This window comes from Arachis duranensis, chromosome 9, assembly GCF_000817695.3.
Source record: "Arachis duranensis cultivar V14167 chromosome 9, aradu.V14167.gnm2.J7QH, whole genome shotgun sequence".
Taxonomy (NCBI): Eukaryota; Viridiplantae; Streptophyta; class Magnoliopsida; order Fabales; family Fabaceae; genus Arachis; species Arachis duranensis.
In genome coordinates, this window is record NC_029780.3 from 48201934 (window position 1) to 48223990 (window position 22057).

Sequence of the window (22057 nt, forward strand, 5' to 3'; positions counted from 1 at the left end):
GAAAGGTCTTCCAAGGATGATGCATTCATCCTCCTCCTTCCTAGTGTCTAAGATTATGAAATCAGCAGGGATGTAAAGGCCTACAACCTTTACTAACACGTCCTCTACCAATCCATAAGCTTGTCTTACTGACTTGTCTGCCAATTGCAATGAGAATATGGTAGGCTATACCTCAATGATCCCTAGCTTCTCCATTACAGAGAGTGGCATAAGATTTATGCCTGACCCTAGGTCACACAGAGCTTTTTCAAAGGTCATGGTGCCTATGGTACAGGGTATTAAGAATTTACCAGGATCTTGTTTCTTTTTAGGTAAAGTTTGCTGAACCCATGTATCTAGTTCACCAATGAGCAAGGGATGTTCACCTTCCCAAGTCTCATTACCAAACAAATTGGCATTCAGCTTCATGATAGTTCCTAGATATTGAGCAACTTGCTCTCCAGTTACATCTTCATCCTCTTCAGAGGAAGAATAGTTTTCAGAGCTCATGAATGGCAGAAGGAGGTTTAATGGGATCTCTATGGTCTCTATATGACCTTTAGATTCCTTTAAGTCCTCAATAAGAAACTCCTTCTTGCTTGAGAGACGTCTCCTAAGGTCTTCCTCATTGGGATTCACGTCCTCTCCTTCCTCTCTAGGTTTGGCCATGTTGATTATGTCAATAGCCTTGCACTCTCTTTTTGGATTCTCTTCAGTATTGCTTGGGAGAGTACTAGGAGGAGTTTCAGTGACTTTCTTACTCAGCTGGCCCACTTGTGCCTCTAAATTTCTGATGGAGGACTTTGTTTCACTCATGAAGCTTAGAGTGGCCTTAGATAGATCAGAGACTATATTTGCTAAGTTAGAGGTGCTCTGCTTAGAATTCTCTGTCTGTTACTGAGAAGATGATGGAAAAGGCTTGCTATTGCTAAACCTATTTCTTCCACCATTATTAAAGCCTTGTTGAGGCTTTTGTTGATCCTTCCATTAGAAATTTGGATGATTTCTCCATAAGGGATTATAGGTGTTGCCAAAGGCTTCCCCCATGTAATTTACCTCTGCCATTGCAGGGTTTTCAAGATCATAAGCATCTTCTTCAGGAGGGCCTCTTTAGTACTGTTGGATGCATTTTGCCATTCATTCAGACTTTAAGAAATCATGTTGACTTGCTGAGTCAACATTTTGTTCTGAGCCAATATGGCATTCAGAGCATCAATTTCAAGAACTCCCTTCCTTTGAGGCATCCCATTACTCACGGAATTCCTCTCAGAAGTATACATGAATTGGTTATTTGCAACCATGTCAATGAGTTCTTGAGCTTCTGTAGGCGTTTTCTTTAGGTGAATGGATCCACCTGCAAAATGATCCAGTGACATCATAGAGAACTCAGACAGACCATAATAGAATATATCTATCATGGTCCACTCTGAAAACATGTCAGAAGGACACTTTTTGGTCATCTGCTTGTATCTTTCCCAAGCTTCATAAAGGGATTCACCATCTTTTTGCTTGAAGGTTTGAACATCCACTCTAAGCTTGCTCAGCTTCTGAGTAGGAAAGAATTTAACCAAGAAGGCTGTGACCAGCTTATCCCAAGAGTTCAGGCTATCCTTAGGTTGTGAGTCCAACCATGTTTTAGCTCTGTCTCTTACAGCAAAAGGAAAAAGCATGAGCCTATAGACTTCAGGATCTACTCCATTAGTCTTAACAGTCTCACGGATCTGCAAGAACTCAGTTAAAAACTGGTAGGTATCTTCTGATGGAAGTCCATGAAACTTGTAGTTTTGTTGCATTAGAGCAACTAGTTGAGGTTTTAGCTCAAAATTGTTTGCTCCAATGGCAGGAATTGAGATGCTTCTTCCATCAAACTTGGAAGTAGGTGTAGTATCATCACCAAGCATCCTCCTTGCATTATTGTTATTGGGTTCAGCTGCCATATCCTTTTCTTGTTCAAAAATTTCAGTAAGGTTGTCTCTGGATTGTTGTAATTTAGCTTCTCTTCGTTTCCTCTTTAGAGAACTTTCAGGTTCAGGATTAGCTTCAACAAGAATGCCTTTTTCCTTGTTCCTGCTCATATGAGAAAGAAGAGAACAAAAAAGGAAGAGGAATCCTCTATGTCACAATATAGAGATTCCTTTATGTTAGTAGAAGAAGAAAGGAATAGAAGAATGAGAAGAGTTAAGAATCCAAACACAAGGGTGAAGATAGGTTCAAATTCGTGAGATGAAGAGAAGTGTTAGTAAATAAATAAATAAATAGAAGAAGATGAGAGGGGGAGAATTTCGAAAATAAATTTTGAAAAAGAGTTAGTGATTTTCGAAAATTACAAGGAAATAAAATTAAAATTAAAATTTAAAACAATTAATTAATTAAAAAAAAATTAAAAAGGAAGGAGAAATTTTCGAAAATTAGAGAGGAAAAAGTAGTTAGGTGGTTTTGAAAAAGATAAGAAACAAACAAAAAGTCAATTAGTTAGTTGAAAAAGATTTGAAAATCAATTTTAAAAAGATAAGAAGATAAGACGTTAGAAGAGATATTTTGAAATCAAATTTTTGAAAGAGATATGATTTAAAAAGATATGATAAAAAGATATGATTAAAAAGATATGATTGAAAAAGATTTAATTTTTAAAATTAAAATTAATTACTTGACTAACAAGAAACTAAAAGATATGATTCTAGAATTTAAAGATTGAACCTTTCTTAACAATAAAGTAACAAACTTCAAAATTTTTGAATCAATCACATTACTTGTTAGTTAAGTTTCGAAAGTTTGAAATAAAATAAGAAAAAAATTTTGAAAAATAGTTTTAAATTTTTAAAAATCATAAGATAAAAGTAAAAGGGATTTGATTTTTGAAAAAGATTTTGAAAAGATAAGATTTTTAAAATTGAAAATTTGAGTTGACTTATAAGAAAAAAAATTTTGATGCAAAGAAAACATGCAAGACACCAAACTTAGAAATCTTTCATGTTTAGACACTATGAATGCAAAAATGTTCCAAATGATCTGTCATAGCACGGCTAATCATCTATCGGTTCTCGATCATGCCAGAATAGAATCCATTGATTCTTTTGCGTTTGTCATCACGCCCAACAATCGCGAGTTTGAAGCTTGTCACAGTCATTCAATCCCTGAATCCTACTCAGAATACCACAGATAAGGTTTAGACTTTCCGGACTCTCATGAATGCCGCCATCAATTCTAGCTTATACCCGAAGATTCTGATTAAGGAATCTAAGAGATATGCATTCGGTCTAAGGTAGAACGGAAGTGGTTGTCAGTCACACGTTCATAGGTGAGAATGATGATGAGTGTCACAGATCATCACATTCGTCATGGTGAAGTGCAACAAATATCTTAGAATAGGAATAAACTGAATTGAATAGAAAATAGTAGCAATTGCATTAAAACTCGAGGTACAGCAGAGCTCCACACCCTTAATCTATGGTGTGTAGAAACTCCACCATTGAAAATACATAAGTGATGGTCCAGGCATGGCCGAATGGCCAGCCCCCAAAATGTGATATGAATTCGAAAATAGGACTAGGCGTCCAAAGATGTGGTCAAAGACGACTAATACAATAATAAAATGTCCTATTTAAACTAGACTAGCTACTAGGGTTTACAGAAGTAAGTAATTGATGCAGAAATCCACTTCTGGGGCCCACTTGGTGTGTGCTTGGGCTGAGCTTGAGCTTTACACGGGCAGAGGCTTCTTTTGGAGTTGAACGCCAAGTTGTAACGTGTTTTTGGCGTTGAACTCTGGTTCGTGACGTGTTTCTGGCGTTTGACTCCAGAATGCAACATGGAACTAACATTGAGCATCAGTTTACGTCATCTAATCTCGAATAAAGTATGAACTATTATATATTGCTTGAAAGCTCTGGATGTCTACTTTCCAACGCCATTGAGAGCGCGCCATTTGGAGTTCTGTAGCTCCAGAAAATGCATTTCGAGTGCAGGGAGGTCAGAATCCAACAGCATCAGCAGTCCTTTGTCAGCCTTCTTATCAGAGTTTTGCTCAGGTCCCTCAATTTCAGCCAGAAAATACCTGAAATCACAAAAAAATACAGAAACTCATAGTAAAGTCTAGAAATATGAATTTAGCATAAAAACTAATGAAAACATCCCTAAAAGTAGCTAGATCCTACTAAAAACTACCTAAAAATAATGCCAAAAAGCGTATAAATTATCCGCTCATCACGTAGCTTCTTCCAATTGTTCCAATTGTTCCAATTTTGCATGCTTCCTTTCCATCCTCTAAGTCATTCCTACCCTATAAACTCTGAAATCACTTAACACACATATCAAGGCATCGAATGGTAATAAGAGATGATTAAAATACACAAATTAAAGACTCTAGGAAGCAAGTTTTCAATCATAGAACAAATTCTGGGAAGGAATTGTAAAACCATGCAAATAGTATGAATAAGTGTGCAAAGGCTTGATAAAACCCACTCAATTGAGCACAAGATAAACCATAAAATAGTGGTTTATCAACCTCTCTACACTTAAACATTAGCATGTCCTTATGCTAAGTTCAAGAGAAGCTAAAAGAGTGAAGGGGAATGGTAGAATGTATGAAATGCAACCTATCTATATGAATGCAACTACATGCAAAAATGATTCTACTTACTTGGTGAAAAATAAATAAATCTTTCAAGAACAAATATGAACTGGATTTCACTAATTCAAATCACAAAATAAAGTACAAGTAAACTTGCAGAAGAAAATATCTCGTGAAAGTCGGAACAAGGAATCGAGCATCGAACCCTCACTGAAGTGTATACACTCTAATCACTCATGTGTTTAAGGTTTGATTCTCTCAATTCTCTACTAACCTTGCTTTCTAAGGCTTGCTCTTCATCTAACAATCGACAAAAATTTAATGCATAGATACACATATCAAGAGGTCTTTTAAGGGTTGTAATGGGATTAGGGTCAAGGTAGGATTGTATTTGGTCAAATAGACTAAAATCTGAATCATTAATTAACCTAAACTTTCCACCTATCTTAAGACAATCTATGTAATCACAATACAAAACCTAACTGTCCATTAACCATGTTTTCCACATATTCATGCATCCTGATTTGAGTACAGTACATATGCATTGCTATCACCATTAACTTTGGGGCATTTTGTACCCTTTTTATTATTTGCTCTTTTTTTCTTTTCTTTTTTTCTCTTTTTCTTCTCTTTTTTTTATTTTATTTTTTGTTTTTTATGATTTTTAATTTTCTCAATGCATATGATTAAATTATTGAATGTATGAATATGTCCTAAACATTTCTTTCACATTTTCATAAAGATATATAACACCCAATTCTTTAACCAAACGTTTCTAAACCCACTTTTCCCCACACTTAATTCATGAGCACTCTCACTAGTCTAAGCTAACGAAGGATTCAAATTAAGGACATTATTATTTTTCGCTTAGAGTTAGTGATGAGTTAAAATAAAGAACAAATGGGGTATAATAGGCTCAAAATTGGTTTGCAAGGGATAATGAAAGGGTAAGGCCATATGGGTATGTAAGCTTAGTGAAACAAAGGCCTCAATCATATAAGTGCATGCATACATCAAATAATGGAAATATAGAATTAAGCAAGACAAAGATCACAATTTTAGAGAGAACAACACACACCAAAAATAAAATAGTGGTTGATAAAATGCAACCAATCAAATAAGCTCAAAAATCTCATAGGTTTTGTGTGCTCGATCTCTAAACCTTGTTCCAGAATAAAATTTCTTCAAACAAGTTCAATAAAAAATTTAATTTAAATTAGTGGAATGCTATAAAAAGTTTCTTGAAAAAGAAAATATTACTTCAACCAAGTGGTAAAATATGCACAAAATCAAACAAACATGCAAATGCAACAACTAATTTAACAAAGAAAATTTAGCATTGGTGTTAAAATATGAAGTAACTAACCCATGGAAGTCGGTATCGACCTCCCCACATTTAAAGATTGCACCGTCCTCGGTGTATGCTAAGATGTACAAGTGGATTGGTGGCTCCAACTGACGCTTTTTGCCAAGGATTGTGCAGATGGACTTGTTTTTCTCCCCATTTAGAGCTTTCCCTTTCCCTTCTTTGGTGGCCATCGTGAAAGAAGAGGAAAAGAAGAAAAGTAACCCAGAAATAAAGATAACAAAATAAATAAAGTATGGGTGGGTTAATGCCAAATAATAAGAGTCTCATTTACATGGTAGTGGTGCACAAAATTGTGATACACAAGGGCGCCAACAACTTGGTACGCACAATTGTAATCTCACTTTTTTTCACAACTTCGCACAACTAACCAACAAGTGCACTGGGTCGTCCAAGTAATAAACCTTACGTGAGTAAGGGTCGATCCCACGGAGATTGTTGGCTTGAAGCAAGCTATGGTCACCTTGTAAATCTCAGTCAGGTGGATTCAAATGGTTATGGAGTTTTAAAAATTAAAAAAGATAAATAAAACATAAAGTAAAGATAGAGATACTTAGGTAATTCATTGGTGAGAATTTCAGATTAGTGCATAGAGATGCTTTGTTCCTGTTGAATCTCTGATTTCCTACTGCCTTCATCCAATCCTTCATACTCCTTTCCATGGCAAGCTGTATATTGGGCATCACCGTTGTCAATGGCTACTTCTCATCCTCTCAGTGAAAATGGTACAAATGCGCTGTCACCACACGGCTATCATCTGTCGGTTCTCGATCATGTTGGAATAGAATCCAGTGATCCTTTTGCGTCTGTCATTACGCCCAACACTCGCGAGTTTGAAACTTGTCACAGTCATCCTTTCCCAGATCCTACTCCGAATACCACAGACAAGGTTTAGAATTTTCAGATCTCAGGAATGGCCGCCTATAATTCTAGATTATACCACGAACACTTCGATCTTTCGGAATGAAGGCTAAGAGATATACGCTCGATCTAAGGTAGAACGGAAGTGGTTGTCAAGCACGCGTTCATAGGTTGAGAATAGTGATTAGTGTCACGGATCATCACATTCATCATGTTGAAGTGCAAGTGAATATCTTAGAACAAGAATAAGCTTGAATTGAATAGAAAATAGTAGTAATTGCTTTAATGCTCGAGGAACAGCAGAGCTCCACACCCTTAATCTATGGTGTGTAGAAACTCCACCGTTAAAAATACATAAGTAAAAATAGGGTAGGCATGGTCGAATGGCCAGCCTCCCAAAACGTGAACAATGGTCCCAAGATTCCAAGATGAAAATACAATAGTAAACAGTTCTATTTATTCTAACTAGTTACTAGGGTTTACATAAATAAGTAAATGATGCAAAAATCCACTTCCGAGCCCACTTGGTGTGTGCTTGGGTTGAGCATTGAAGCTTTCACGTGTAGTGGTCTGGCTTGGAGTTAAACACCAGCTTTGGTGCCAGTTTGGGTGTTTAACTCCAACTTTTATGCCAGTTCTGGCGTTTTGACGCTAGAAACAAGCAAAGAGCTGGTGTTTTGACGCTATTTTACGTCATCAAAACTCACGCAAAGTATAGACTATTATATATTTCTGGAAAGCTCTGGATGTCTACTTTCCAACGCAATTAAGAGCGTGCCATTCGGAGTTGTGTGGCTCCAGAAAATCCACTTCGAGTGCATAGAGGTCAGAATCCAACAGCATCTGCAGTCTTTTGTCAGCCTCTGAATCAGATTTTTACTCAGGTCCCTCAATTTTAGCCAGAAAATACCTGAAATCACAAAAAAACACACAAACTCATAGTAAAGTCCAGAAATGTGAATTTTGCTTAAAAACTAATAAAAATATACTAAAAACTAACTAAATCATACTAAAAGCTATATAAAAATAATGCCAAAAAGCGTATAAATTATCCGCTCATCAGGTAGCTACAACATGTATATGAGAAAGCAATAGAAGCACATGGCATACCAGTGGTACAAAATTTGCAACAATGAGGAGGAGTGTGGGTAATGAAAGATAGTATAAGTGCATATCAATGCAAATGGAATGCAAGTAACATAAAAGAATAGCATTGACTTATGAATAATAATACCCAATCAGAATAAAGCAAGTCATTAAGCACCAAAATAAGATCAAAAAAGATACAACAGTTGAAAAAACAAATGTAACACCAATGCAAAAGTAATAAATTTAGAAAAGAAAATAAAAATATGCACAAAATTAAAATGCAATGGATGAAATTATGCAAATAAATTAAATAAAATAGACTGGAAGTGAAGAGGGATGAGAGGTTTAAGGGATGAAGAAGAAGAAAGTAAGAAAGGAGGAGGAAAGGATAGAAGAAAGAAGTAAGAATTTAAAAACAGGGCGCGATGCGCGTGCGCAGTGCACGCGTGCGTGTGAAAACTGCATTAACCATGTGACGCGTAAGCGTCGCCCACACGTACGCTTGGGTGGTCAGAATTTAAAAATGGCGCGCACGCATCAATGACGCGTACACGTGGGTGATTTTGTGCCTTGGGCACAGTGCCTGCACTAGGCCAGCACAACTTTCGGCCTAACACCTTTTTACGCCGATTTGTAGGGTCACGCATACGCGTGGGTGACGCGTACATGTGGAAGGCTGATTTTGCAATTGATGCAGACGCGTCAGGGACGCGTTTGCGTGGGCGTGTTTGTGCCTGAGGCATGCCTCCAGCCACACTCCCGCGCAACTCGCTGTAAGTTTAGCGGTGACGCGTGAGCGTGGTCCACGCGCCCGCGTGGGATGCATTTTTTTTGGAATATATGCAAAATGCAGAATGTAGTATGCAGATGCTAATGCAAACATTATGAATGACACTAATAAAATAAAAATAAAATAAACAAAGGAACGATTATACCATGATGGGTTGTCTCCCACCTAGCACTTTTAGTTAAAGACCTTAAGTTCGACATTTGGGGAGTCCGTTGTTATGGTGGCTTGTGCTTGAACTCATCCAGGAATCTCCACCAATGTTTGCAATTCCAATATCCTCTGGGATCCCAAATTAGGCACATAAAGCCTTCAAGCAAGTTAAAGCAGATGACTAGGCCCCAAGAGTGTTGATTGCCAGAATGAATTCCGTGGTCCCAGATCTTACTTTTACACCCGTCTTCTTGTTGATCATCAAGATTCCATCCGGGTGGCACGCAATTTAAATTCTCACTAAGACATCCAAAAAGCTTCCTAGACCTGCACAATTTAGTATTCTTCCAACCATGATACTTCAGCCGTGAGCATCCTACCACAATGAACATAGGATTGTGTTGCCAACCACTAACCATCTCCCTCTTACTCTTATAGCCACAAAGAGCTCTAAATTGCCCATCCGTCTCAATCAAAGCATACTCAAGTGGGCTAATTAAGCTCAGAGATGAGAGATTTACCCACTTGAATGAAGGGATGGATGGTGATGGCTTTGGGGGAGAAGTCTCTAACAATTTTGGCAAGGTGATTTGCAACTCCGTTCCCTTGAGTTCTTCCTTGACAACTTCCACCTCTTTGCAAGCTTCTTCAATATCAACCTCTTCCTCTTGGTAGCTTTCTTCCAATTCGATCTCTTCTTCATTGTTCACCAAGGGCATAGGAGGTTGTGCTTTTTCTTCTTTAATCTCCATGTCAAGTCCAATGGGAGAGGATTCAAATGTAGATAAGAATTCATCAATAAATGAATCCATCTCTTGATCATCCCCTTCAAAGTCTTCAACCATGATATGCCTTGGAGGTTGTACACCCTCCTCAACATCAATTGCAAATGTCTTAGAAGGAGGCTCTATGACTTGTGTTTCCCATGGAGGTTCTGCTTCTCTTAAGTCTTCAACCACTTCTTCCTCTTCAATGGCAGGCGTAGCTTCTTCCAATTGTTCCAATACAAAATCGTGCTGCTCACTGTCCACCGGAGTTTTTAACTTCTCCTTCATGCCACGTTCTTCAGTAGATTCTCCACATGAAGCCATGGGGGTTCCTTGAATGTCCAAACGTCAGAAAGGTAATCGATTTATCGCTTGATCCAGTTGGCGAAGGGTTGCATGAAGTTTTTCCGCTGTTTCCTTGAGACGATCCCTTGATTCTTGTTGCGCTCGGCTATCATAAGTAGGATCATAGTGCTCTTGGATTGATGGATATGGAGATGGTGAATATTGAGGTGGTGGTTCTTATCACTAAACTCATAGGTTGATATAAAAGTGCTAGGTGGAAGACAACCCACCATAGTATGATTGTCCCTTTTTCAGTTTTAATTCAAGTATGTTTTGTTTATTTTTGAGTTTTAATTGGACCTGGAATCATGCATAACATTCATATTAGCATTGCATTCTGCATTTTGCATAATAAAAAAAACGCACGCGATGCGTCCGCGTCACAAGTACATTAGAAAGAAGAGAAAAGTGAACAGAAAGTCACACGAAAGCATGGCTGGAGGCGTGCCTCAGGCACAAATACGCCCACACGACCGCATTGCTGACGCATTCGCGTCGTTTGTGAAATAGCCTCCCCACGCGTTCGCGTCACCCACGCGAATGCGTGACCCTGTCAAATCAACGTAAATGGGTGCATGGTAGAGAGTTATGATGGAGTAAGGCTGGACTCGTGCTAGAAGCACAAGCCCTACCACGCGAACATGTGCCTCACGCGTCTGCATCAAAAATTGCCATTCACGCGATTGCGTCACCCGTGCGAACGCGTCACTCAGATTTTTGGCAAAAGGAGTTTGAAACAGAGAGTTGCGCGAATGCGAGGCTGCACTCGCGCCAATCGCATAAATCAGGCCACGCGATCGCGTGACCCACGCGTCTGCGTCACCTGACCTTATCGCACACCACGCGACCGCGTCACTCACGCGTCTGCGTCACCTGCGCCGTACAACTTATCCAGATCAGTGCCAATTGTCTTATCTTTTCTTTTCTAATCCTAATTTCTTCTATCTTTTCTTCTTTCTTCTTTCTTTGTTACATTATCTCTTTAACTTCTCATCCCTCTCCACTTCAGTTCTATTTTACTTAATTTATTTGCATATTTCATTCATTGCATTTTAATTTTGTGCATATTTTTCTTTTCTTTTCTAAATTTATTATTTTTCCATTGGTGCTACTTGTTCATATTCAACTGTTGCGTATTTTCTGGTATTATTTTGGTGTTCAGTGACTTGTTTTACACTGTTGGGTAATATTATTTAAGTCAATGCTAATCTTTTATGATACTTGAATTAATTTTGCATTGACATGAATTTATATTGTCTTGTATTACCCACACTCTTTGCCCCTATGTTGCAACTTTTGCACCACTGGTATTCCATGTGCTTCTTTTGTTTTCTCACTTGCATGTTGTAGCTATCATGTAATTGAGACTCTCATTATTTGGCATTAACCCAACCATAATTTATTTATTTTCTTATCTATTTCTGGGTTACTTTTCTTCTTTTCCTCTTCTTTCAGGCTGGCCACCGAAGAAGGAAAACGAAAAACTTCTCAAAGGGGCAACAAACAAGTCCATCTGCACAACCTTTGGAGAAAAGCGTCAGTTCGAGCAACCCGTCCACTTGCACATCCAAGCATGCACCAAGGACAGTGCAATCTTTAAGTGTGGAGAGGTCGATACCGACTTCCATGGGTTAGCCATTTTCTATTTCAACACCAATGTTTAATTTTATTTGTTAAATTAGTTGTTGCATTTGCATGTTTGTTTGATTTTGTGCATATTTTACCACTTAGTTGAAGTAATATTTTCTTTTTCAAGAAACATTTTATAGCATTTCACTAATTTGAATTAAACTTTTTGAAAAACTTGTTTGAAAAAATATTGTTTTGGAACATGGTTTAGAGTTCGAACAAACAAAACCTGTGAGATTTTTGAGCCTATTTGATTGGTTGCATTTTATCAACCAATATTTTATTTTTGGTGTGTGTTTTTCTCTCTAAAATTGTGATCTTTGTCTTGTTTAATTCTATATTTCCATTATTTGATGTATGCACGCACTTATGTGATTGAGGCCTTGTTTCACTAAGCTTACATACCCATATGGCCTTACCCTTTCATTATCCTTTGCAAACCAATGTTGAGCCTATTTTACCCATTTGTTCTTTACTTTAGCTCATTACTAACTCTAAGTGAAAAACAATAATTTCCTTAATTTGAATCCTTGATTAGCTTAGACTAGTGAAAGTGCTCATGAATTAAGTGTGGTGAATGTGGATTTGAAAACATTTGGTTTGGGAATTGAGTATGTTAGACTTTCTGTGAAAAATGTTGAGAACATGTTTATGCATTCAATACCTTAATCATATGCATTGAAAAATGAAAGAAAAAAATAGATTAAAAAAAGAAAAAGAGAAATAAAAAAAGAAAGAGAAAGAAAAAAACAAATAAATAAAAAGGGGACAAAATGCCCTAAGTTAAAGTAATAATATCAATGCATATGAGTTGTACTTAAATTTGGGGTGCATGAATATTTGGAAAACATAATTAATGGATAGTTATATTTTGTATTGTAATTACATGGATTGTCTCAAGTAAGGTGGGAAAAGTTTAAGTTGATTAAGGATTCAGATTTTAGTCCACTTGGCCAAATACAATCCTACCTTTACCCTAACCACATTACAACCCTTAAAAGACCTCTTGCTATGTGTATATGTGCATTAAATTTTTGTTGATTGTTAGATGAAGAGCAAGTCTTAGAAAGCAAGGTTAGTAGAGAATTGAGAGAATTGAACCTTAAACACCTGAGCGATTAGAGTGTATACACTTCCAGTGAGGGTTTGATGCTCGATTCTTTGTTCCCGACTTTCATGAGCTATTTTCTTTTGCAAATTCACCTGTACTTTATTTTATGATTTGAATTAGTGAAATCCAGTTCATATTTGTTCTTGAAGGATTTGTTTACTTTTAACCAAGTAGAAAAAAAGCATTATGCATTTAGTTGCATTCATAGGTTGCATTTCATACATTCTACCATTCCTCTTCACTCTCTTATAACTTCTCTTGAGCTTAGCATAAGGACATGCTAATGTTTAAGTGTGGAGAGGTTGATAAACCACTATTTTATGGTCTATCTTGTGCTCAATTGAGTGGTTTTTATCAAGTCTTTGCACACTTATTCATACTAATTGCATGTTTAACAATTCCTTCCCAGTATTTGTTCTATGATTGAAAACTTGCTTCCTAGAGTCTTTAATTTGTATTTTAATAATCTCTTATTACCATTCGATGCCGTTATATGTGCGTTAAGTAATTTCTGGGATTACAGGGTAGGAATGGCTCAGAGGATGGAAAGGAAGCATGCAAAAGTGGAAGGAATACAAGAAACTGAAGGAATTGCCAAAGCTGTCAGCCTGACCTCTTCGCACTCAAACGGTCATAACTTGAGCTACAGAGGTCCAAATGATGCGGTTTTAATTGCGTTGGAAAGCTAACGTTCGGGGCTTCGATTTGATATATAATTTGCTATAGTGGCCGTACAGCTATACGACGCGAAGGCGTGCTCCACGCGGACGCGTCGCAATGACAAAAATCAGCGTGGCAGATTTCGCCCTCAGCGATTTCTGGGCTATTTCCAGCCCAGTTTCAAGCCCAAAAAACACATATTAAAGGCTGCAAAGTGGAGGAATGAAGGAAGACGACTCATAATTCACTTTTCATAATTTAGATGTAGTTTTTAGAGAGAGAAAGGTTCTCTCCTCTCTCTTAGGATTTAGGATCAGGATTCCTGTTAAAGGAATTAGGATTTCATCTTCTTCAATCACAGATTCAATGTTCTTTTTATTTATTTTCTCAATTTTGTTTATGAACTCTTTATGTTTAGATTGATTTTTTATTTAATACAATTTGAGGTATTTCAGATTCGTGATTGTTTTATTCTATTTATGATACTTTCAATTTAAATTAGATTTATTTTCCCTTTTGGCTTTGGTTAAGTAATTGGTAACACTTGAGTTATCAAACTCAGCTGTTGATTGAAATTGGAATTACTGATTGATCTGGATCACTCTAAAGCTAGTCCTTCCATAGGGATTGACTAGGACTTGAGGATCAAGCTAATTAGTCCACTTGACCTTCCTTTGTTTAGTAAAGGCTGACCAAGTGTGGTTAAAACCCAATTCTCATCACACCTGATAAGGATAACTAGGATACGAATTCCAGTTCTCATACCTTGCCAAGAGTTTTTCAATTATTAATTTATTTCCCTTGAAATTTATTTTCCTTGCTCAATATTTCAAAAAACCTAAAAATATATAATTTTCCATAACCAATAATAAATACACCTCCCTGCAATTCCTTAAGAAGACGACCTGAGGTTTGAATACTCGGTTATCAATTTTATTGGGTTTGCTTAAGTGACAACCAAAACTTTTGTACGAAAGAATTTTTTGTTGGTTTAGAAACTATACTTACAATGCGATTATATTTGTGCAATTCTTTACCGATAAAATCCGATCGTCATATTTTCTAGCATTTTAACCGATATGACTTTGTGATTGTGACTTTGGTTTGCATTTAGCTTGACTGATTGACTCTGGTCTCTCCTTGGTTCATTTTGATCCAAAGTTTGCAATCCAAATTCATCCAATCCACCAGTTTTGTCACTTGGAAACAAACATAAAGAGCCAAGAAACATTCCTTCACCTTACAAGTTAGAAATTTTTTTTTCATGTTGTAAACTTAGCTATTGCTGCTACTTTTCACTGCTAATAATCTAAATTTCACTACATTGTTGTGCTTTTTGTGCTCATTATTTTTAATTCAATCGAATAGTTTTTATTGGTTTAGTTAATTCAATGAATGTGTTTTGTTTTTTGTGACTATTTTAATGAATTCAATAGTGATAAAATGACTAAAGAATGATAAATTATTAATAATTGATGAGATCAAAGCTTATGTTACATTTTGGTTGATATAGTCCCCATTTTTGTTTATATTAGATATATTTTAGGATATTTATTTATAACGGTGAATTATATGGTAAATATGTAAGTTTACAGAGCTTTCCTTTTATAGGATGAAAGAGAGATTGAAAAAGTTAGGACCCACATTTTGACCAATAATAAAATAATAAAAAATAACTATAAAAGAAATTTATATTTTCTCTCTATACAGTTGTAATCTGTATAGTAGAGTGTCCCATTTATTTATTATTTTATTATAAGAGAAAGTCCAGGGAGCCAACACTTTTATTAAAATTTGGCCAACACTTAACTAGCAAAAGAAAAGTGAGTAATTCCACACCATTAGATTTAATCTCACACCATTAAAAATACTAATAATGGCTAATTGATGGCTACAAATTACAAAACTTACTAGCCCCCTAGCACTCCTCTTATTATAAAATGATTTTTTCGGTTAGACCACAGTTGAACCGATTGAACTAGTGAACAAGTGGCTAAAGCAATTCAATGATCAATTTGATTTTCAGAACCTTGATTACAAGGATACCATGCAGTTATTTGTATGCTAAGAAATTAACCAATAAAGTAACTAAACCAACCTTTAACAAGTGACAGATTTAAAAAATTTTGACAGTGGGGCAAAATATATATATCATAATAATAATTTTTATAATAAAAATATTATGTGAACATAAAAAACTAGTTATCAAATTATTCATTAATTATTATGTATTTATGTATAAATATATGTGTTATTTAACTTATTTTTAATGTATATTTTCTATTTTAATATACATTTTATATGGATGGTTATTTTTTATGTACATATAGTATGATTTTATTGTTATAATTATATTTTGTTAATGTAAAATATGATTAGTTTTCAAAATATCTAATTTATAAATTAAAATATTAAAATAATAATTTAAATAATAACATATAATTTAAAATTTTATTTTTTAGGTTTCATGTTTTGAAAAAATTGAGTAATCTTTTTTTTAACGATACAATAGAAATGTCTCTTTATCTATATATATCACTAAGAAATTATTTAGAAATTTACTGCTTGTACAATTAGAAGCCAACTTTTAGTGATATTCATAGTTGGGAAGTTCTTTCAATTAAAGTAGTTGCTATGAAAAAAATTAAAGCTAACTTGAAAAAAAGATAAATAACACTTTTTCGAATTGATTTCTAAAAAAAATACCAATCTTATTTAAATTGAGAATTATTAATTCTAATAGACATGTAATATAAATTTATTAAATTGACTATTAACTACCAAAAGTTAAGTAAAAAATTAGTGAGGTTGAATTCAATAATTTAATGAAGGAAAAAAATTATTATCATATATTACTCAAAGTTTTAAATTGTAGTAGGAGCACTTGCCTCTACAATAATAAACATAGAACAGTCCCTTCCTTTAACGATACTTAAATGAGTCAAAATCCTAATACGTTATTTTAGCATGTGGGGTATCAATATAGCTTGTACGCGCTCTCTTTCGATTATATTGAAAACAAGTTTACAGGGGGAGTACAAGATCCAAAAAAAGCAGCTACTAACTTGCTATAAATTTGTAAACTTCGTTGAACTATAAAGCTCCGTTTGTTTGCAAAGACTATAACTGAGATAGAGAAATTAGAACTTATTATCATATCAATAAAACTCTACATCCAAGTAAAATACTTAATCAAGTATAACTAAGTTGTTATAACAACTTTTTAAATCATGCACTTTTCTCCTTCTCCTTCCTCGTTTTCTTCTCCTTCTCCATCTCCTTCCCTGTTTTTTTCTCCTCCTCTTACTCCTTCTCCTTCTTCTCCTTCTTCTACTTCTTCTAAATTTGCACACACAGGTTTTTCTTCTTTCCTTGTTCTTCTTCTCCTCCTCCTCTTTCTTCTTCTTCTCCTTCCAAATTCGCACACGCAGATTCTTCTTCTTCTTCTTCTTCTTCTTCTTCTTCTTTTTCATTATCGTCTTCACCAATAATACCAATATTTTGCAAACATCTTTAGTTCTGGTTTTCTTTGCTGTCATCATTAAATAATTTTGGTTTATTTATTAATTTATTTCGGTTTATTTGTGTGTTAATTGAGGTTCACTTGATGCTGTTGATAAGTATTGACCAAATTTTTTATTCCCTAAGTAATTTTGGTTTATTTCTTAGTTTAATTGGGATTCATTTGGATCTAAAAATGAATTCAATGTATTTTTGTTAATGATTGAGTCTTTTTTTTAGCGAAATAGAATGAAATTATTTATTATTACTTTATTCAATTTTATTAGATTTCATTCCATTCCATTCAATTTGTCTTGAAAGCCATTCCGACCATTGGACAAATTATTCATCGATAACACACATGGACTACAAATGAATCGAAGATATTATTAAAGTAAAACTATTGTATAATACCAAATGAACCAAACATTTGTCTATTATATAAATTCGAATTCAGAAACACCTGCATCTAGAATGAACTAAAAATATTATCAATGTGAGACCACTGTATAATACTAAATGAACCAAAGAAAAAAAAGAAAGAATCTATGTGCGCAAATTTGAAAGAAAAAGAAGAAGAAAATGGAGAAGGATGAGGAGGAGAAGGAGGAGAAAACGGAGAAATAGACGGAGAAGACAAAGACGAAGAAGTTGCTTTATTGAAATGTGCATGTGATACACGCTGGTGTTATGAAAGTAGTTTTTGTTGAGTTTGGGCCAACTTGGTTGGACTTGGTTGCCAAAAACACTTGAATGTATAGCTGGACTGTTATCGTATTTTATATTAGTGGAACTAAAATTTTAGTTTCAGGATCTAAAATTTTACTCCCTATATTTTCAAAAGGTAAAAAATCATGAGACAAAAATTCTAAAAATAGAAACCAAAATGTTAATAATATTTCTTTGTAAAAATACTCCCATTCAACTTTCTAAATTTCAATTTACCCTTCCCAACTAGTGTAAGAACCGCGATAAATTAATTGTCTAATTAAGTACTTAATATTGTCCAAATTAGATTCCAAAAATTTAGAGTGAGAAATTGAAGATTTAAATATGATTTTTATACTCAGTGAATTTTTCTGAGTCAGAAAATGTATTTTCAGCAAAAAACCGAGAAAATCGGCGAACCGGCAGCCAAACCTGTTGAACTGGTTCAAGTCTGTCTGGTACTGTGCGATAAAAATTTAAAATAGTCAAAAACCTTAGAAAAATATTTAAAGTAAAAAACTGGGTATTAATTATAAAGGTTTGGCCCAAAGTTGGGTCAAACAGGCTAAAAAATGCTAACGGGTTAGATTGGGCCCAAGTTGGTCCCAAGCCTAACATATATAAGCCATTAAGTGAACCCCATTCAGCCACCATAACACTTAGAAGGTGAGAGTTGCAGCTGACTTTAGAAGAGAGGAAGGGGTTTCAAAAAAATACTATTCACTCCTCACTTCCAAAGGCCATATCTCGAGCTACGGTTCTCTGATTCGCGTGCCGTCAGCGGCTACGTAAAGCTCTTGTCGAGCCCGTCACTTCGATTTAAGATTTGTGGTAAAGTTTTTGAAATTTCCCTTCCTTACTGCTGCCCTAAGAAATTCAAGTTTGATGAGTGATGATTTTGAGAAAACTTTGTGTTTTGGTTGTTTAGGTGCTACTCCTTAGTGAGGAAATATTGTGTTCTAGCCCAAATTCAATGGATGAGGTAAGATTCTCAAGAACCCTAGTAAAATAATTAATTGTGAATATTAGGTTTTTATTTATATAAAATGTTTCGTATTGGCTTGAATATTGGAGCTTGTTGGTGAGTGTTGATGCTTGTTGGAGATTCTTGGTGACTTGGATTGTGATTGGAAGCTCGTTTTGCACTCAATTTGAGTTTTGGCACATTGGGAATTGGCCAAGGTATGGTTTTGATTTTTTCTATGTAATATATAATATTTCTGGACACTTAGGTTAATGACCCATAGGATAGGATTGGATTGTATTGGTTGTTTGATTTGTTGAGATATGATGAATGATGAATAATGAATTGATGAGCTTTGGCTATGTTAATGAAAGTGTTGTATGATATTGTATGATGATTTGATGATTTGGAATGTTGATAAATTACAACGTTGATGTTGGTAGCATGATATTGGAGATTGAGATTGAAATTGATTATAATGATGGTTGATAAGGGTGAAATGATATTTGATTAATGTGTTAGTGGAAATATGAGTGCATTACCATGTATTTGATAATGAGAATTGATGATCTCATAAGGTGGAGGGGTGAATTGAGGTATGGTAAATGGTAAGATTTGATGTGGGATGGAGTTAATGTGGTTTTGGTTGGTTTGAGTTGTGAAAATTGGGAAATTGATAATCTGTGAATTTTTGGTAAAACTAAAAATTTGGTGAACTTCCATGAATCATATCTTGAACTACCGTGCTTGAAATTCAATGTATTTTATATCAAATGAAAAGGAAATTGAACAAGCTTTAAAATGGTTTAAATTTTGTGGAAATCCAAATTTGGTAAAAAAAAGATATGATTATGGGAAGTTTGGTGTCAAAATCTTGTTATTTCTGGTTTGTGTGCGCACGCACACCCCTATCATTTTCGAACTTGTGCGCAAGCACAGCTTTGTGCGTACGCACACACAGGGGAAGGCTTTCTGTTTAAAGCACTAGCACAACCTGTGTGCGCACATAACCAATGAAGTTTTACAACCTGTGCGCATGCACAGCCCTGTGCACACACACACGTTGGGAAGTGCATTCTGTTGAGGGCTGATGAGCGGATAATTTATACGCTTTTTGGCATTATTTTTAGGTAGTTTTTAGTATGATCTAGTTACTTTTAGGGATTTTTTCATTAGTTTTTATGATAAATTTACATTTCTGGACTTTACTATGAGTTTGTGTGTTTTTCTATCATTTCAGGTATTTTCTGGCTGAAATTGAGGGACCTGAGCAAAACTCTGATAGGAGGCTGACAAAGGATTGCTGATGCTGTTGGAATATGACCTCCCTGCACTCAAAATGGATTTTCCGGAGCTACAAAACTCCAAATGATGCGATCTCAACAGCGTTGGAAAGTAGACATCTAGAGCTTTCCAGCAATATATAATAGTCTATACTTTATTCGTAATTAGATGACGTAAACTGGCGCTCAACGCCAGTTCCATGCTGCATTCTAGAGTCAAACGCCAGAAACACGTCACGAACCAGAGTTGAACGCCCAAAACAAGTTACAACTTGGCGTTCAACTCCAAGAGAAGCCTCAGCTCGTGGATAGATCAAGCTCAGCCCAAGCACACACCAAGTGGGCCCTGGAAGTGAATTTATGCATCAATTACTTACTTCTGTAAACCCTAGTAGCTAGTTTAGTATAAATAGAACTTTTTACTAGTGTATTAGACGTCTCGGACGAATTACTACTATTTTCTATTCAATTCGACTTATTCCTATTCTAAGATATTCGTTGCACTTCAACTTGATGAATGTGATGATCCGTGAAACTCATCATCATTCTCACTTATGAACGCGCGTGACTGACAACCACTTCCGTTCTACCTTAGGCCGGGCGCATATCTCTTGGATTCCTTAATCAGAATCTTTGTGGTATAAGCTAGAATTGATGGCGGCATTCATGGGAATCCGGAAAGTCTAACCTTGTCTGTGGTATTCCGAGTAGGATTCTAGGATTGAATGAGTGTGACGAGCTTCAAACTCGCGATTGCTGGGCGTGATGACAAACGCAAAAGAATTAAGGGATTCCATTCCAACATGATCGAGAACCGACAGATGATTAGCCGTGCTGTGACAGAGCATTTGGACCATTTTCACTGAGAGGATGGAATGTAGCCATTGACAACGGTGATGCCCTATATATAGCTTGCCATAGAAAGGAGTGACAAAGATTGGATAAAGATAGTTGAAAACCAGAGATTCAGAAGGAACACAGCACCTCCGTACACCTATCTGAAATTTCCACCGTTGGATTACATGAGTAACTTTATCTTTATTTTCTATTTATTTATTATTTATTATTATGATTTGAAAATCTAATAACCCTTTATTATCCGCCTGACTGAGATTTATAAGATGACCATAGCTTGCTTCATACCAACAATCTCTGTGGGATCGACCCTTACTCACGTAAGGTATTACTTGGACGACCCAGTACACTTGCTGGTTAGTTGTGCGGAGTTGTGCCAAAGTGGGATTTATGTTTGAGAGCACCAAGTCTTTGGAGCCATTGTTGATGATCACAATTTCGTCCACCAAGTTTTTGGCGCCGTTGCCGGGGATTGTTCGAGTATGAACAACTGACGGTTCATCTTGTTGCTCAGATTAGGTAATTTTTTCTTTTCAAAAAAAGTTTTCAAAAATTCTTTCAAAATTTTTCTTTATTTTCGTTTTTCAAAAATACAATTTTCAAAAAAATAATAAAAATACAAAAAAATTCATAAAATCATAAAAAAACCAAAAATATTTTGTGTTTCTTGTTTGAGTCTTGAGTCAATTTTTAAGTTTGGTGTCAATTGCATGCTTTAAAATTTTTTTATTGCATTTTTCAAAAATTCATGCACTCATGGTGTTCTTCATGATCTTCAAGTTATTCTTGGTAAGTCTTCTTGTTTGATCTTGATATTTTCTTGTTCTGTGTTGTATGTTGTTTTTCAAGTGTATTCTTGCATTCATAGTGTCTAAGCGTTAAAGAATTCTAAGTTTGGTGTCTTGCATGTTTTTTTTTGCATAAAAAATTTTTCAAAAATATGTTCTTGATGTTCAAGATGATCTTCAAAGTGTTCTTGGTGTTCATCTTGACATTCATAGTGTTCTTGCATGCATCTTGTGTTTTGATCCAAAATTTTGTTTTGGGTCATCTTTATGTTTTTCTCTCTCATAATTAAAAATTCAAAAATCAAAAAAATATCTTTTCCTTATTTCTCTCCTACTTTTCAAAAATTTGAGTTGACTTAGTCAAAAATTTTTAAAATTAGTTGTTTCTCATAAGTCAAGTCAAATTTTCAATTTTAAAAATCCTATCTTTTCAAAATTTTTTTCAAAAATCAAATCTTTTTCATTTTTATCTTATTAATTTCGAAAATTTTAAAAATTATTTTCAAAAATCTTTTTCTTAATTTTATTTCAAATTTTTGAAATTACACTAACAATTAATGTGATTGATTCAAAAATTTGAAGTTTGTTACTTTCTTGTTAAGAAAGGTTCAATCTTTAAATTCTAGAATCATATCTTTTAT

The 22057-nt window shown here is 35.1% G+C and overlaps 1 non-coding gene across 1 annotated transcript; it reads left to right on the top strand.

The window, feature by feature from the left end:
- The first annotated feature begins 1413 nt into the window (after positions 1–1413).
- On the top strand, positions 1414–1517 carry LOC127741752 (small nucleolar RNA R71). The gene has a single exon (XR_008002958.1). It is a non-coding gene; the product is annotated as a small nucleolar RNA R71 (small nucleolar RNA).
- The last annotated feature ends 20540 nt before the right edge of the window (positions 1518–22057 follow it).